The sequence below is a fragment of the Rhinoraja longicauda genome, chromosome 27 (genome assembly GCF_053455715.1).
Source record: "Rhinoraja longicauda isolate Sanriku21f chromosome 27, sRhiLon1.1, whole genome shotgun sequence".
Lineage (NCBI taxonomy): Eukaryota > Metazoa > Chordata > Chondrichthyes > Rajiformes > Arhynchobatidae > Rhinoraja > Rhinoraja longicauda.
In genome coordinates this window covers 21,957,802-21,975,955 of record NC_135979.1, presented here as the reverse complement: position 1 = coordinate 21,975,955, position 18,154 = coordinate 21,957,802, and the positions used below count along the sequence as shown (strand labels likewise).

General features: G+C 41.0%; 1 protein-coding gene across 2 annotated transcripts in view; it reads left to right on the top strand.

Annotated features, from left to right (window-relative positions):
• The window catches only part of csmd2 (CUB and Sushi multiple domains 2), a 1,532,573-nt gene that overhangs the window by 112,389 nt on the left and 1,402,030 nt on the right, over positions 1-18,154 (top strand). The gene's annotated exons all lie outside the window — the stretch shown is intronic.

Here is an 18,154-nt window from a genome sequence, read left to right as displayed (position 1 = left end):
TTAGATAATGATAATATTTTGATGATTTGTCAAACTAAAATGATTATTTGTGAAGCCATAACTTTCTATAAAATGAAAAATTAATAGTATTGCAAAAATGAAATATATATCATGAATTTACTGCTCTCTGAGAGGATAAAGTTGACAGGTCAGGTGCACAGTTCGGGATTCGTAAAGTGGTAGATGTTTACTAGTTGCAATTTAGTCATCTCTGCTTCAGATTGGCTAGACTGAACTGTGATTTTGTTAATCTTTAACTTTTATAAAATCAGAAAAAAACAATCTAAAGTTATTTCATTTCAAACCTTGCAGAGTTTAATGAAAACAAAAAAACTGCAGCTAAGTTGTATTTCTTAGATTTCAGTGACAGAAATTATCCAATCGTATGCTGAATAATTATAGTCTGTATGCTTCCATTTCCAGTGGAACACCATGCACACATGAGCCATACAATTTCTTGTTTCCTCTCTTTGCGAGAGAACATTTTCCCTGTGTGAAAAATATTTTTGGAAGTTGGTTTCCTTTCCAGGTTCAGGAAAGTTGGTTTTGCAATTTCTCACATCATTCAAAGTTTCTAACAATAAAAATGTTTAGGCTGTCGTTCGGCTGACAGTATGTTCTCATTGATGTTGAACACATGGAGTGGTACTGAATTAACGTATTTTCCCTGCAGCATTCCACTGCTACAAAAACAGCCCAAATGATCAAATGGTTTAATGAACAAAAATTAAACTGCTGGAGGGATTCAATGGGTCTGGCAGTATCTGTGGGGGAATGCGCAGATTGTTTTGAGTCAGACCCCTTCTTCAGACCTTTTTTCCCCCCCAAGATTCCAGCATCTGCAGTCCAGAGATTCTCCATTTTATGGTTATTCCTCATTAATGTGATTTGTTTATTTAGAGATCAGTCATGATTTTCCACCGATCTTTACTTGCCACTCTATAAAGTTAGCACTCTACTAGAATGCAACATCATTTTTGTCTTTTCATTCAAATTCAAATGTACTTTGCCGTTTTGCTGACAGCATTTGTTGGGCATTATTAACAGGCGAAGGCTAGCCCTGTTTCTTTCTTTGTAATTTGAATTACATAGATGGCATCTGGGCAGATCTATCTTAAAAGCTTTATTTCAGATTTTCCTAGCGTAGGGTCTTGAGAGATTCATACGGTTGATTGCAATGATTAATCGATAACACAATTACTGAAAACCTCCACTGCAGAACTAGCCCAGCTTCTAAAATGTTGCAGAATAGTTCCAACACCGACATCTACCAGACAATGTGGAAGATTGCTCAGCTATTCTGTTTACAACAAGTGGGGCAAATGCAATCCAGCTAATTACTGCCCAGTCTATTGTCAGTCTTCAGCAAAGTGAAAGCAGATGTCGTCGCCAATGTCATCATGCAGCTCTTACTCACATCAAGAATTTGTTGACTGGTGCCGACGTGGATTTTGCTGGGTCTACTTGGCTTCAGATCTTATCACAGCCTTAGTACAAATGTAGAGCAACAAGCTGAATGGCAAGACTGACTCCCCTAAGCATAAATGGGATTATACTCCAATGAGTGAAACAAAACTGCGGATGGTGGTTTGTACCAAAGATAGACACAAAGTGCTGGATTAACCCAGCAGCTCAAGCAGCATTTCTGGAGAAAAAGGATGTGTGACATTTTGGGTCGGGACTCTTCTTCAGACTGAAAGAAGGAGGTGGGGAGGGGTGAAGAGCTGGAAAATTCTAAGTCCATGGTATCATCACCACCTGCATGATCTTCTCTAAATCACAAACCAATCTATTGTCTCCATTCTCCATTCCTTCATCCGAGCCTAAATCCAAAAATTGCTCCACTCCAACAGCACCGTGGGGAATATCTTGACCAAAGAATTGCAGAAATTCACAAATATGATTTACCAGCACCTTGATGGCAATCAAGGATGGACAACGAATGCTCGCAGGAATGGATGTTCAGTTCCTGAAAAAAAAAAAATCCCCAATATAATGAAACCACTCTTACCACTCTCAGAATTATGAAAGAAAACTTTAATCACTAAGAAATAAAAGTGACTGTGAGGCTGTCAGGTTGGTTCACTGGATTTTGAGTTGCTCGGTTTTCATGGCCCAGTGAATTGCTGAAAAATCTCACTGAAATAGATGAAAAAGCTTTTCTAACTTCACCATGGATGAGATCATTACCCTTTGTGGTTAGCAAGCTGTCATTCATTTTGGCATTCGAGTTCTATGATTACTAACACGGCAACAAAGCTGCAAAGTGTGATTTAAGGGAATGGCAAAGCATAAATTAAGAGCTGCAAGTGTAATGTAGATGTTGGCTGGCAAGAATACACTCCATGTTTACAAAACTTACAGAAATAAATCAGATTCTGTGATATTAGATTTTACTTTAGGGATTTAGACTTTAGAGATACAGCGTTGAAACAGGCCCTTCAGACCACCAAGTCCGCACTGGCTAGCAATCACCCCATACACCAGCACTATCCCACACACTAGTGACAATTTACAGAAACCAATTAACCTACGAACCTGTATGGCTTTAGAGTGTGGGAGGAAACCAGAACATCTGGAGAAAACCCAAGCGGTCACAGGGAGAACGTACAAACTCCGTCCAGCCAGACACCCATAGCCACCGTCAAACCCGGGTCTCTGGTGCTGTAAGGCAGCAACTCTACCGCTGCGCCACTGTGCTGCCATGTTTCTTCCACGTGAGTTACTGGGCAGGAGCCTCAGCTGGGTGGCATGGTATGTTTCTTCAATTCAGTCAAATTGCTGGCAAATAATTTTAAACAAACCTGACAGGCAGTGAAAACCAAAATTACACTCTTCTGGAAAATTGCCCATTGCTATATCGATATGATTTTCTGACTATGACTTTGCCAGTTTTCTACTTGCTTGGTTTGTGAGACCCTCAATGTTGGCACCAGTCTCCAGAGACATGGTGAATCACCTGGCCCGAAACTTGCTATATGCCCATCTGCATGGATTGCTGAGACTAATAGTCATAGAGCTCATAGAGTCATAGACAAGGAAACCATTTGGCCCACTTTATTGATGATGCCCAAGTTGGCAAACGAGACTAACTTTATTTATCTGCATCTATGCTCCCAGATCTCTCTGTTCTACTCTCCAGAGCTCTACCATTTATCGTGAAACCGTGCCCAAGTTTGACATAACCAAGTGCAACATCTCATACTTGTCAGAATTAAACTCCATTTGCCGTACTTTGGTCCACCCTCTTGTCTGATCTAGTTCCGGTTGTAAACTTAGACATCCTTCCTCACTGTCAACTACAGCACCAATTTTGGTGTCATCGGCAAATTTAGTAACAAAGTTTACTAAAATATATTAATGTAGATCATCAACTTCCGTAGGTTACACAACGGGGAATACGCCCCGATCTTTATCAATGGGGACAGTGTGGAGAGAGTGTCCAGCTTCAAGTTTCTGGGCATTCACATTTCGGAGGACCTAACATGGTCTACTAACACTGCTGTGCTGGTCAAGAAGGCACAGCAACAACTGTTCTACCTAAGAACACTGAAAAAGTCTGGTCTACCCCAACAGCTGCTGACGACCTTCTACCGCTGCACCATAGAGAGCATCCTAACACATGGCATCACTGTGTGGTATCTCAGCTGCACAGAAGCAGAGAGGAAAGCTCTTCAGCGGGTAGTCCATAGAGCTCAGAGGACTATCGGAACACAGCTACCAGCCTTGGAGGGCATTTACAACACACGATGCCTCAGAAAAGCCACCAGCATCCACAAAGACTCTTCACACCCCTGCAACAGTCTGTTCGAACTTCTACCATCGGGCAGACGATACAAGGCCTTCTACGCCTGCACCTCCAGACTCAGGAACAGCTTCATCCCCAGGGCCATAGCTGCTATGAACTGGTCCTGCTGAGCCGGATGGTCACATCGTTCAGTGAACCGGCACAGATCTACTTGCACTTTATTCTGTTTTAAAACTGTTCTAATTTGTTTCATTGGGTTGTTTAAATTAATACTGACTAGCTAATTAATTTATTGCATCGGATGGGAGGCGCATTCCCAATCTCGTTGTACCCCTGTACAATGACAATAAAGATATATTGTATTGTATTGTATTGTGTTATATTGTATATACAACAGTGGACTCAGCATTAACTCCTGTGGCACTCCACTGGTCACAAGCCTCCAAACAGAAAAACAATCATCCACAACTACCCATTAACTCCTTCCTCCAAGCCAATTTTCAATCCAATTGACTGGGTCACCTTGAAATCCATGCACCCTAACATTCCAGACTAGCCTGCAGTATGGGTCTTTGTCAAATGAATCATCAAAGTGCATATAAACCACTCTGCCCTCATCAATCCTCTTCATGACTTCTTCAAAAATCTCTATCAGATTTGTGAGACATGGTTTTTCATGCAAAAAGCAATGTTGACTTTCCAGAATCAATCCACACCTATCCAAATGCTACCCTAAGAATTCCCTCCAACAACTTTCCCATTACTGACGTCAGGCTCACCAGCTTATAGTTCCTCGGCTTGTACTTGCTGCCCTTCTTAAACAACAGTGCAAAATTAGCCATCCTCCAGTCTTTCAGAACTTCAGCTGTGGCTGAAGATGATGCAAATATCTCTGCAAGGAACTGTGCAATTTCCTCCCTAACTTCCCACAGGTCCAAGCATGCCCTCAGTCTGCCCAGGGGATTTATCAACTTCAATGTGGTTTAAAAAGTCCAGTGCCTTCTCTTGGTAATTCACACCTGATCAAGACATCACAACTCTAATGCTTCAATTTCTTAGCTTCCATGATCTTCTCCATTGCAAAAACAGATTAGGAGTATTAATTTAATGTCTCACCCATGTCTTATGGCTCTACACAAAGACGACCATGCTGATCTTTAAAGGGACATATTCTTTCACGAGCCACCCTTTTCCTTTTAATATACCTGTAGAATCTCTTTGGACTTGCCTTTACCTTGCCTGCCAGCTCCATTTCATGTCCTCTTTTTGCCCTCCTGATTGCCTTCTTACTTTTCTTACTCATGGAGAGATGTGATTTGCTTAATCCCAACAACCTAAAATCTTTCTCCAGTCCAGAGCTTCAACATATCTCTTCAACCAGAGTTTCTTAAACTTGCCAGCCTTGCCCTTCACTCTAACAGGAACATGCCTATTTTTGCTATCTCACTTTTGAAAGCCTTCCATTTGACAGCCATTCCCAGATTCTCCATTGACCAATGCAAGTTTCCACCTAATGCCTCCAAAATTAGCCTTGCCCCAATTTAGGACTGTAACCCATTGGCCGGTCCAATCCTTCTCCATAACTACTTTAAAACTAATATAATTATGGTTAATGGTCCCAAAGTGCTTCCTCACTGACAGTTCAGTCACTTGCCCTATCTCGTTCCTGGAGTCCTGTGTTGTGCCCTTTCTAATGGGACCCTCTATACACAACAATCACCTCACACTGCAGACCAGGATGCGAGCAACAACAAGACCTCAGACATGGATTCCTGAAGCCCAGTTGCTCAGATTTCTTGGCTCTGGACTGGAGAAAAATTTTAGGTTTTTGGGATTAAGCAAATCAAATCTCTCCAGATTTCTTGGGGCAAGGCTAATTTTGCGGTGGTGTTCCAGTAGAGCTACTGCCTTACAGCACCAGCGACCCGGGTACGATCCAGATTTTGGGTTCTGTCTGTACGGAGTTTGTACATTCTTCCTGTGACCTGCATGGGTTTTCTCCAAGATCTTCGGTTTACTCTCACACTCCAAAGACATGCAGGTTTGTAGGTTAATTGGCTTTGTATAAATGCAAAATGTAAAATTGTCCCTAGGGTGTGTGGGGTAGTGTTAATGTTTGAAATCGCTGGTCGGTGTGGACCCAGTGGGCCGAATGGCTTGTTTCCACGCTGTATCTGTAAACTAAACAATCATGATTGTATGGCGGAGTGGAATTGATGGGCCAAATGGCCTAATTCTATTCCTATAACTTGTGAACTTGTAAACTAAACTAGACCTTTCCTATCCATGTACCTGTCCAACTTATGCATTAAATCTTATGGCTTTTTCACTTTTTGCTCAAAGACATCTTCTGCAATAAATTACCCATGAAAAGCTGAATGAGCACATTGACATGATTAAAAGTTCTATAATATCACCGATTCGTGCTTTAGTGGTTAACTTTGAAAGGGAAATTAAACGCATTATCAAGTTAATTATTTTAATTACTTCATTCACTGTTCCCTCTGTTTCATTAGTTTTAAAAGATTTAAATGTTTGTGATTGTTTTATTTGGTGCGAGGAAGACACATAGTTCATTTAAGAAGCATGGATTGTTGAAAACTGTGCACAATGTTTCACTGTTGAGTGAGCACATGAGAGGAAGAGCAGTGAGGTAGAACTACCCTATATCTATGCCGTATAATTTTATACACTTCTATCATGTCTCCACTCAACCTCCAGAGAAAACAATCAAATTTGTCATAACGTCTCCTTATTACTGTCACCCTCTAATCCAGGCAGTTCTCTGGTAAACCCCTTCTGCATCCTTTCCAAAGCCTCCATGTCCTTCCTGTAATGGGGTGACCAGAAATGCACCTAATATTCAAAATGCGGCCTCGCCATAATCCTATAAAACTGCACCATGACTTCCTGACTCTTCCACTCAATAGATAAAAGTTATAATGAGGTGGTCATACATTAAGTACAAGCAGGAAGTGAATGGGTGATCACCAGGAAAAGGGGCAGGCTGAGTGCAAGAATCCCCTCTGGCCATCGTCCTCCAAAACAAGGTGGCACTGGACACTGATGGGGATGACCATTCTGAGGAGAGCAGCAGTCAGTTTTGTGGCACCAGGCCTTGAGTACTGCAGAATAGGGTGGACAGACAAGGTTACAGTGATAGGGGACCCATTAGTAGGGGAGACAACTAGGAAATTCTGCATCAGCAAATGGTACTCCAAGATAGTGTGTCACTTCCCAGGTACTATGGAACAGTTATTTCAGAGCAGCTGCAGAACAGTCTGGCAGGCAGGTGTGCCTGTGCTACACGAGAAGGCTTAAACTAGATTGGCATGAGGACAGAATCCAATAAATAGCGTGGTAGATGTGAGGCTGGACGTTGGTACAGAATTCAATGACAGTAGGTTAAGTCGACAGGATAGGTAGGAGCACAGAAGGGAGCAAGTAAAGAGGGTTGGATAAAACTGCATTTATTTCAATGTGAGAGGCCTGACAGGTAAGGTGGATGAACTCTGAGGTTGGATAGGTATATGTGGTTGATTCGTTTTAGAGCCATTACAGAAATGTGCATGAGGGAAAGACAATATTGGCAGCTTATTGCTCTAGGGTACTGGTGCTACAGGTAAGATAGAGGTGGGGGTAAAAGAAGCGGGGGAGTTGTTTTAATGATTGATAAAAACATCATGGCAGGGGTCTGGCATGACATTACTGAAGGATCTCCCAGGGAGGCTACAGAGTGGAGCTGAGAAATATAAATAGGATGATCACCTTGTTGAAATTGGACTATAGGCCACCAAACAGTCAATTTTGCCCCCGCGTCGGGGTGGTCGAAGTTCCCGCGATCAGAATGGTCGCTGCTCCTGTGGCTTTTAATAGAGCTCCCGAAGTTGGTCCCAAAACAAGGGACCAGGAGCTCCACGATGTTAAAGTCAGCAGGCTCCAGCGGTTGGAGCTCCCGTCGATCCCCGACAGGGACTGCCAGCTCCACGATGGTAAGTCTGCAGGCTCCTGCATTTGGAGCTCCCAAAGTCGATCCCCAGCAAGCGGCCGCCAGCTCCTCGATGTTAGGCCGCAGTGCGGATGGAAATATGATGCGGAAGAAAATTGCATTTCCGTCGAGGTAAGAGATTAAAAAAGGTTTCCCCCAACCCCCACCCCCACATAATACAAAGCTAAAAAACACTAAAACATACATTTAACACATACTAAGAAAACAACAAAAAAGAAAAGGACGAGGCAGACTGTTGGCGAGGCAGCCATTACAGCACCATCCAAACAAGCCCAACAACGGAGAGAGTAAAACTTGATCTACCCTCAGGGAATTGGGAAGGGAAAATGATTGAAGTGTCAATGGGTGAGCCATTTGGAACGAGCAACCATATAGTTGCAGTAGCTTTGAAATTGTTATGAGTAAGGATAGGGCTGGTCCTCAAGTTGGGGCAAGGCCAACTATGATGGAGTGAGATAGGAACTTGGAAAAGTTGATTGGAGTGGGGTCATTGTTCCGGTGAGAGTGAAGTTAGGCAGGTAGGTGTAAGGAACCCTGGATGATATGAGAAATTGAGGTTCTTGTCAGGTAAAAGAAGGAGACCTGGCTCAGGTATAGACAGCTGGAATCAACTGTATCACTGAAGGAGTGTAGGGGATTGAGAAGCATAGAACAGAGGGATCTAGGAATACAAGTGTGAAGTTCCCTGAATGTGACATTGCAGGTAGATAGGATGATGAAGAAAGCTTTAGGCATGCCAGCTTTCATTTGTCAGGGAATTGATAATAGAAATTGGGATGTTGTGTTAAAGTTGTGCAAAATGCTGGTGAGGTCTCACTATGAATTTTTGGTTACTTTGCAAGAGATAAGAAGCCATTAACATGGAAAGACTGCAGAGAAGATTTATGAATATGTTACCTGATCTTAAGGGCCTGAGCACAAGGGAGAGTGGGCAGGCTTGGACGTTATGGAGTGCAGAAATCAAGGGGTCATATTATAGAGATATCTAAAATCGCGAGGGGAATTGGTAGGGGAAGCCATTTTCCAAGGGTAGAGGAATCGAGAATGAAAGGGTTGTAGGTTTAAGGTGAGAGGGGAAAAAATTAATGGGAATTTGAGGGGCAACAATTTCACGTGGATGGGGTGGGTATATAGTGGGATCAGCCAGAGGAAGTAGTTGAACCATGTACATGGATAGGAAAGGTTAAGAGGGATATTGGCCAACCCTGGTCAAATGGGACCAGCTTAAATTGGGCACCTTGTTCGGCATGGACAAATTGGGCTGAAGGACTTGTGTCTATGCTGCATGACTTTGACTCTCGTGTGAATTTACTAACAGTCTGCAACAGGAAAATAAGACAATTACAATATAGGAGAAGCACCTTAAAAATCGGTTAACGCAAATTACATAGAACAAATGGATCGGGCAGCAAACTGTCTGGTTGATATAAATTAATTATAAGTCCTTTGAACAGAACTGTAACCGCTGAAAACATTTAGACAATTAATTGGGATTTTGTTAATCATCTCATGCAATTTCAAGGGAGCACCTTTTGTGCTTCAAAAGCCGATGTCTAAAGAATTGAATTTTCATTTCCATCAGTGAATGAAATAAACTGGAACAAATTGTGAGAATTTTTTTAATTCTTGGGCCATAACATGAAATCGGGTGACAACTTTCAGAGGCATTCCTTATTTTCTGAGATTTAAGAAATTTAGATGAATCACACTTGACGTTTCTTGCTGTGATATGTAAGTGTATTAAATTGTACATGAATTTCGTGAGGCACACAATAAGTGGCAAAAACACATTATTTACAGGTTTTTTTCCCAAAGCTCCTGTCAATATATTCAAGCTGGTAATGTGTCATGATATAACAGCCACTACATAACTAATTTCTACTGTTAGAACCATTTGTTAACTGTTATTCCGTTGTTCTCTCATATTTCACATTGATCCAGCCCTTATCAGGAACTCTTTGTAAAAACCCCTCGATGGTTTCATGAACTATTGTGGATGACTGACTAATAATATGCTTCTCATGTATTTTGCTTTGCTTTCTGAGAAATGCATCAGTTATGATCGTCATTGCAGTGCAGTCTGAATTCAAATGACAATTAGGACACATGGCGAGAAACATATGCAGGAACCATTGGATGTCTCGTTGCTACAAACCACAGCAATGATCAGCCAAATGACTAATGACTGCTACTTGTTTGTGTGAGTGTTACTTGTCACTTTTCAGTCGATGTCTGAAAGTTACTTAGACATCCTGTATTTTTAGACTTGGATGTAAATAGACTTAAACATTGTGTAGGCATTGACAAACATGCCCACTTCTGACCTTGATGTGATTAATCAGTTCTGGCTCTACATTTGGATATATCTTGTCAGTTGCTATTGTACAGTCATGGTTATATATATTTAGCACACATTTTTAATTGGCATTAAAAATGAACATTCCTCTTTCAACTAAATTTCTTGCACTTCTATACTTTCAAGTCAGATCTTATGTATCTGTCATATTCAGATAGGATTTTGCCATTTGATAACATTTCATCCATTCGGCATAGAATCTTTTCGAAGCTTGGCTTGAGATTGGGCAGCAGAGTGGTAGGTGAGGGTCAAATTTTGGAGGAGGTTTGTAGGAATGTGGAGAAGATATAAAAGTGCTTAGTGTAGGGTTTTTGATGATCAGGCTGAAGGGTTGTTTCTGTGATATAGGACACTATTATGCATCTTCCAGGGATGACAAATGGTTATCTGTTGAAATGGATTGATAAGGGCCATAACTTGAAATCCATTGGTGGAGCAATCTGGCAGAACGTAAAATTCTAACATGATTTTCTTCATCAGCAAAGTCATGGGTTTGTCCACTTTGGCTTAAGACTTTTAACCAATTTTGTGGATCTTCCTTGTTCCCTTTATTCCTGTCACCTCCATTCACATCCATTACTTTATTAGTTTTACATTTTCAATATGGAAAATTCAAAAAGCTTTTATAAGCACATTAAAGGAAAGAGGGTAACTAGAGAAGGAATAGAGGGTAACTAGAGAGACTTCTCTGAAAGCAAAGTGGCTATCTCTGTGTGGAGCCGCTGGAGATGGGCAACGTCCTCAATGAGTATTGCTCTTCTGATTTTACCATCGAGAATGACATGAGACTGGAGAACTTGGAATAGTTAATTGATATATCATGAATGCAATCAATGTTACAGTCAAGGAGGTGCTGAACATCTTAAGGCATAGGAAGGTGGATAAATCTCCCAGGCCTAATCTGATATATCAAAGGGCATTGCGGGAAGCTAGAGATGAAATTGCAGGTGCCCTGGCTGAGATATAAGAATCTTCGTTAGACACAGGGTGATGTACATGTACGGGAAGAAGGAGGGTGGCTAATGTTGTGCCTATATTTAAGAAGGGCTTCAACAAAAAGCTCCTCGTGCTCTTGGGGCTAGCGGAATCAAGGGATATGGGGAGAAGGCAGGCACAGGTTACTGATTGTAGATGATCAGCCATGATCATAATGAATGGCGGTGTTGGCTCGAAGGGCCAAATGGCCTCCTCCTGCATCTATTTTCTATGTTTCTATGTAAAAAGCCTGGGAACTATAGACCAGTGAGCCTATCATGTGGTGGGTATGTTGCGAGAGGTATTCTGACGCATAGGATATATATGCATTTGGAAAGAGAGGAGCTGATTAGGGATAGTCAGCATGGTTGTGTACATGGAAGATCGTGTCTTATGAAGTTGATTTTGTTTTTTGAAGAGGTAACCAAAAATGTTGTTGAGGGCAAAGCTGTAGATGTTGTCTCTACAGACCAGCAACACATTTGAGAAGGTTCTACTTCGTAGGCTGCACTGGAAGGTTCGATCGCATGAGATCTGGGGAGAGCTAACCAACTGGGTAGAGAAAATGCTTCATGGAAAGAAGCAAAGGGTCATGGTGGAATGTTGTATGTTGTACTTGAGGCCTGTGACTTGTGGCGTGCCTCAGGTATCAGTACTGGGTCCATTGCTGTTTGTGGATGGGAATGTAGAAGGCATGATTAGTAATCACTTGGATGAGAAGGTACAAGGCATGATTAATAAGTTTGCAGATGATGCCAGAATGGGTGGTATTGTAGATAACAAAAATGGTTATCAACAATTACAGCAGGATCTTGATTCATTGGGAAAGTCGGGTGAGGAAAGGTTAATGGAGTTTAATGCAGATGTGCAACATGTAGCATTTTGGGAAGTCAAAACCAGGGCAAGGCCTACGCAATGAATGGCAGGGCCCCGTGGAGTGTTGGATAGCAGAGAGATCTAGGGGTGCAGGCACATAATTCCTTGAAAGTGGTATCACAGATAGATGGGGGGGGGGGGGGGGGGGGCGTGAAAATAGCTTTCAGTAAAAAGGTCTCGACCAGAAACGTCAACCATTCCTTCCCTCCAGAGATGCTGCCTGTCCCACTGAGTTACTCCAGCATTTTGTGTCTACCTATTGAATACAGAAGTTGGGATGTTATTTTACAGTTGTTCAAGATGTTGGTGAAGCCGCATTAGAAGTATTGTGTTCAATTTTGGTCACCTTGCTATACAAAAAAGGAGGTTGTTAAACTGGAAAAAGTACAGAAAAAATTTACGAGGCTGAGTTATAAGGGGAGGTTGGGCAGGTGAGTACTATATGGCTTGGAGTGCAGGAAGAAATGATGTGTGATCTAATAGAGATGTTCACAATCATGAGGGGAATAGATGGGGTGAATGCACTGAGTCCTTGAACCAGAGTAAGGAAATCAAGAACTAGAGGACATGAGTTAAGGTGAGAGGGGAAACATTTAATCGGAACCTAAAGGGCAACATTTTCTCACAGAGGAGGTGGGCATAGAGAATGAGGTGCCTGGGGAGGTAATTGAGGCAAGTACTGTAACAACATTTAAAAGTTATCTGGACAGGTACATGGACAGGAAAGATATGGAGAGATATGGGCCAAATGTGAGCAGGTAGGACTTGTGTAGATGGGGCATTTGGTCTGAATGGGAAGTTGGACCAAAGGACCTGTTTCCGTGTTGTGTGGCTCCATAACTCTAATATGTGATCTTTGTATTGATGAAAATAATTTTTTAATCAGTTTTGCATTTAAAGTGATTTCCACCCAAATATAAAGCAAATCTTTGAGTGACTTCCTTTCATGAGCATGTTGTAATTAAAGGGATCTTTCATGGGTCAAGATTAAGATCTTAGTACAAAATATTTTTCCTATTATTTTGAATGCTGAGATAGGAACAATTGTTCCACATGGAAGAGAACAGTACAGTACAGGAACAGGTCTTTCAGCTCACAACATCTGTGACGAAGGTAATGCCAAGCTAAACTAATTTAATTTGCCTGCACAAGCTCCATATAGACCCCTATTCCTTGCATATCCATGCGCCTATTTGAGAGCTTCTTAAATGCCAGTATTGTATCTGCCTCCACCACCACGTAGGCAGTGTGCTCCAGGCATTAATTAGTTTCTGTGCAGAAAAAAAACTGCACGCTTCTTCAATCTTTCTCCCTCTGATGTCAAAGCTGTGCTCTTTGATACTTTTCTTGGACTAAATTTAATTAGCCTGGTTGCTAAATCATTGTTAGATTTCCTTATACAGTTACAACCTATCAAATCTGGATACTTTGTTAAATTCAAGACTCCTGCACAAAAAAACTCCATCCATCCTAAAGTATCGTCTCTTTATTTTGTGTTTTGAAAGGTATATTTGTGTATGTTTGAACATTAGCACCACTTTGCATTTGTAGTGCTGGTTGGAACTGATCCTTTCACTGGTATTAAGGTAGTTCTCTTAATGAAGATAATTACCTGGTATGCAGTTGGCATCTGCAGCGTAAATAGTGTTCTTTCTATAGGGCCCAGGTTTGCATTCTTCTCAAATTCTGCTTCGTAGTGGGGTTTTGGTTTTAGAGATACATTGTTCAAACAGGCCTTTCGGCCCACCAAGTCTGCCACGACCAGTGATCCCCACGCTCTAACACTATCCTACACTAGGGACAATTTTATACTAAAACCAAGCCAATTTACCTACAGACCTGTATGTCTTTGGAGTGTGGGAGGAAACCGAAGATCTCGGAAAATCCACACTGTCATGGGGAGAACATACAAACTCCATACGGACAGCACCTGTAGTCAAGATCGATCCCGGGTCCCTGAGCCCGCTGCAAGTGCTGTACGATAGCAACTCTACCGCTGCGCCACTGTGCTGTTGCTTGGTTGTGGTCTATCTTTCTTGTCAGCTGCCATTATTTTGATCCTTCAACTCTGTCACTTGTGTGATCTCTTAACAAATTTATCTGTATCAGTCTCACTTGAGTTATTGCCTTATCCAAGGTTCACTCAGTGCCAAGCTGTAATTTTCCAACTTTTTTTTGCATTTCATCGTCTGGCCACATAAAGTATTGTGCCATAAAGATCCATAAGTGTAGCGTATAGTTATAAAATCCTCCATTGATTTGGTTTCTTGTAATCTTTGAGTAAATCTAATACCAACCATAGTGTTTCTGCAGAATAGAATGATCTGGAATAAATCATACCTTGCTGGTTGAAGGTGCACAAAAATCTTCCACATGCTTTCCGACAGAATTTATTAGACTTTTCACTGGATTCAATTCTTCTTTCTTATTCCAGCCTGAAGCAATTTTAAGTCTTTCAAATCTCATCACTCTTCTATCTGTTCTGTCAGCTTACTGACATCAAGCTTATTTGGAGGGTGTATGTGAAAATTAGCTCATACTTAACATTTTTTAAATTATCCCTATCAGCAATCTTCTTTTTCTGTCATAAATCGTATCCTTGGTAAATTTGTATTTTTTATGTATAAATACATAAATACAGCCTGGCCTGAAATTCATTAAGTTCATTGTTGATCATCAACTTCTCTTTCCATTTAATGCCCTAATTCGATGCATCAACAGAAGCCTGGGATGGAGAATTTTACAAATGTTATAAATTCTTTGTTTTCTGCATGAAGAAATTTCTCCTCAATTTTACTTGGGAACGACATATCTTTGCAGGAAGAGTGGCTTTAATGCTGTTGAATACCTGACCTACACTTTCTTTGGGGGGGAGGAGTACGCAGTGGGCGGAGGTATGGGTTGTTTGATGAAACAAAAACTCATCAAAACTAATGAAAGGTCATTGACCTATTAGAGTTTAGAGTTTTGAGATTCCGTGTGGAAACAGGACCTTCAGCTCACCGAGTCCGTGCTGACCAACAATCACCCATACATTAGTTCTACTCTGCGCAAGAGGGACAATTTACAGAAGCCAAATAACCTACACACCTGCACGTCTTTGCAATGACTTGAACTACTCATTTTTGTTTCTCCCCACAGATGCTGCCATCTGCACAAATGTCCAGCTATTTCTGATTTTATTTCAGATTTCCAGCATTGCCACTGTTTCTTTTGCTTTACTAGCTCAATAGATTGTTCTGTTTTACATGATGGAATTCATGGATATCCAGTCTGTAAAAATATTATTGATGATTTAGAAAATAATAAGAAGTCGTTTCTAAATCATCAGAAAGATATTGTCGTGGGAGGCAGGCATTTCTCAATATTGACAAATAGATAATGTATTTGAAAGAGGAACACTTCTGCCCTGCAGGTAAAAGAAAAGCCTCATATTATTTATTACCATTTTAATATAGAAAAAAGTACATTGCACTTCAGAGAAAGAAAGGAACCTCGTCGAGAAATTTTGAAAGTACTGGAGAATGTTTAAAGATTTTTATGAAGAAGAGTGAATTTCAGCCATGGATTATTCATGAAGGGAAGGTACAGGTCCACCACCAATTTTCCAACAACTGGTGGTCCAGCACCTCCATTATTCCAAAGTTATGAGTGTGCACTTGAAATCCCCCTCGGAAATCCCTTGGAATAAAGTGGTTTTGGTCTTTGCACTGCCGAACCAGCTCAACACAGAATTGTTACTTCAGGCTCTGGCAGTTATGTAATTTAGGCAGTACATTTCAAAAAATAAATATGGTCATCACAGGTATTTGCTTTTGTTGATAACCTAAAAACTAATCCAGTGTGGGATTAGATAGATTGTTAACTACAAAAATACATATTTACAGTTTTTGACATATTGGCTGCTATTAATTTTCATTTCCTAATGGTGCAGTCCTGGTGCAATGTCACGAGCAGTGCGAGGATGTCACAACTGAACAGGATGCAAACTAATGCAATGTAAATCATGCTTGCATTTAGAATTACTGGCAGAGGTTTGCACTTGATATCTTGGTTTGACTTTAGATAAGAAAATGAGTAAAACGATTTCTAATTATAATTTAATCTTCATTTAATTTGTATGGTCATGGAAAATCTTACCAACTTGGCTTAAGGTTCCTTTTAGACACAAATCTTCTTGATCTCCTGCATTGGCCCCAAATGGACCTTAGGCGTTGTAATGATTGGAAATTGTAGGAAGTAGTGAATAAGCAAGCAACTTCTACACAAACAGTATTTACATTAAGAAATTGAGCGGTGGCCAAATATAATGGTGATTTTCTTGGTTTAATTATGTTTTCAACTTTTAGTCAATTTTATAAAGAAATTAAAAGATGTGATTTGAATATAATTGTAATGATTTCTACATTGACCAAGCCTGTTGGGCAGCACAGTGGTGCAGCAGTAGAGCTGCTGCCTCATAGTGCCAGAGACCTGAGTTTGATCTTGACTACCAGTGCTGTCTGTATAGAGTTTGTATGTTCTCCCTGTGACCATGTGGGTTTCCTCTGGGTGCTCCGGTTTCCTCCCACATTCTAAAGATGTGCAGGTTTGGAGGTTAATTGACTTTGAAATTTGCCCCTAGTGTGTAGGTTGTGAAACTGGGATAATATAGAACTAGTGTGGAGGCGTTCATTGGTCAGTGGTTTCGAGACTGCATCTCTAAAACAAACTCACTATCCTTCCCCTTTTCTTTAACCAGAGCCCAGCAAATGTTATTTGCCCTTCCAAAAAGATCAGTGCGTGCAAAGTTTTAAAAATATCACCAAGGGTCACAAAATGAACAGAAGAATCAATGAGTCAATTAGGGATGCCTTTTTTTTTAACAGACACAGTTCTGTTCTGTGATTCTGTGCATTAATTTTTACCATTTGGAAACAGAAATAGTCAAAAATTTGTAAGAAATGAACATATTGGATATAGTTGCAAAGGATGCTAGTTTTTTAAACTTTATTTCTGCGGGCAGGACTCTTGAATCTTAAATAAAATGCCAATTGCATTCAGAAGGATTTGGATGGGGCAAATTTCACGATAGAATTTGTCACAAGCATATGTGCTGAAGGTAAATATGAAGTTAATAATGAACACACATGAGTTGGAAGTATAACCAAGGAACTGCCAGATGCTGTTTTACAAATGTAGGCACAAAGTGCCAGACTAACTCAGCAGGTCAGGCAGCATCCCTGGAGAACATGAACGGGTGACATTTCAGGTCGAGGCTCTTTGTCGGACACACACGAGTTACTACTCCCAGGAAATTTTGGTCTTTCACTCTTTTAGAGGAAAATCCTAGCTTTATTCTGCTGAATATTTTAATTTACAATACACATGCACTCAACTTTAGGTAGCAGTTCCACAGAGAAAATGATAATGCACAAGTCAATTCACTCAATCCATTTCTGATGTCCTGTTCCTCTTCTACACTCTATGCCTTGTCTTTGGCACTCCAGTTTTATGCTAGGGATGGTTGCCATTAGAAATGCCATTCCATTAACTTGAATAGTTAGGTATTGTTGATAAAAAATGAACTGCAGGTGGGTTTTATTTAAATTTTCAGTATTTTTTGGCAGGTGTTAACTACCATTATATTTAAGCAGATTTTATTCAATGATTTAATTTCATTCCTCTCGTTTTACGTGGCTCGAGATATAAGAGGAGGAAGGAAACAGGTGTACCGTTGGGCTGATGCCTTATGTTCGGCAAATTTGGAGGAAGGCCGAGTGTAAACGGGGAATCCATGCTTCCGATTCCACAGCAATGAGGCAGTTCCAGTTGATAATGTGTTTCAAGAAGTAAAGAAACAAGCCTCATTTTTCCTGGAGGCTTGTTCAACCTGGTTCATGACTCAAGGGCGGCATAGTGGCACATATGGCAGCACAGTGTTGCAACGGTAGAGCTGCTGCCTTACACCGCCAGAGATCCAGGTTCTGACTATGGGTCCAGTTCCTATGGAGTTTGTATGTTCTCCCTGTGACCGCATTGGTTTTCTCTGGGTGCCCTGGTTTCCTCCAACACTCCAAAGACGTACTGGTTTGTCGATTAATTGGCTCACCACCTCATCTTCAAGGCTCAATTCAACGGTATGATGGAATACCGTCCACTTGCTTGGATGAGTGCTTGTTCAACAACAGTCAAGACGTTTGATAGTATA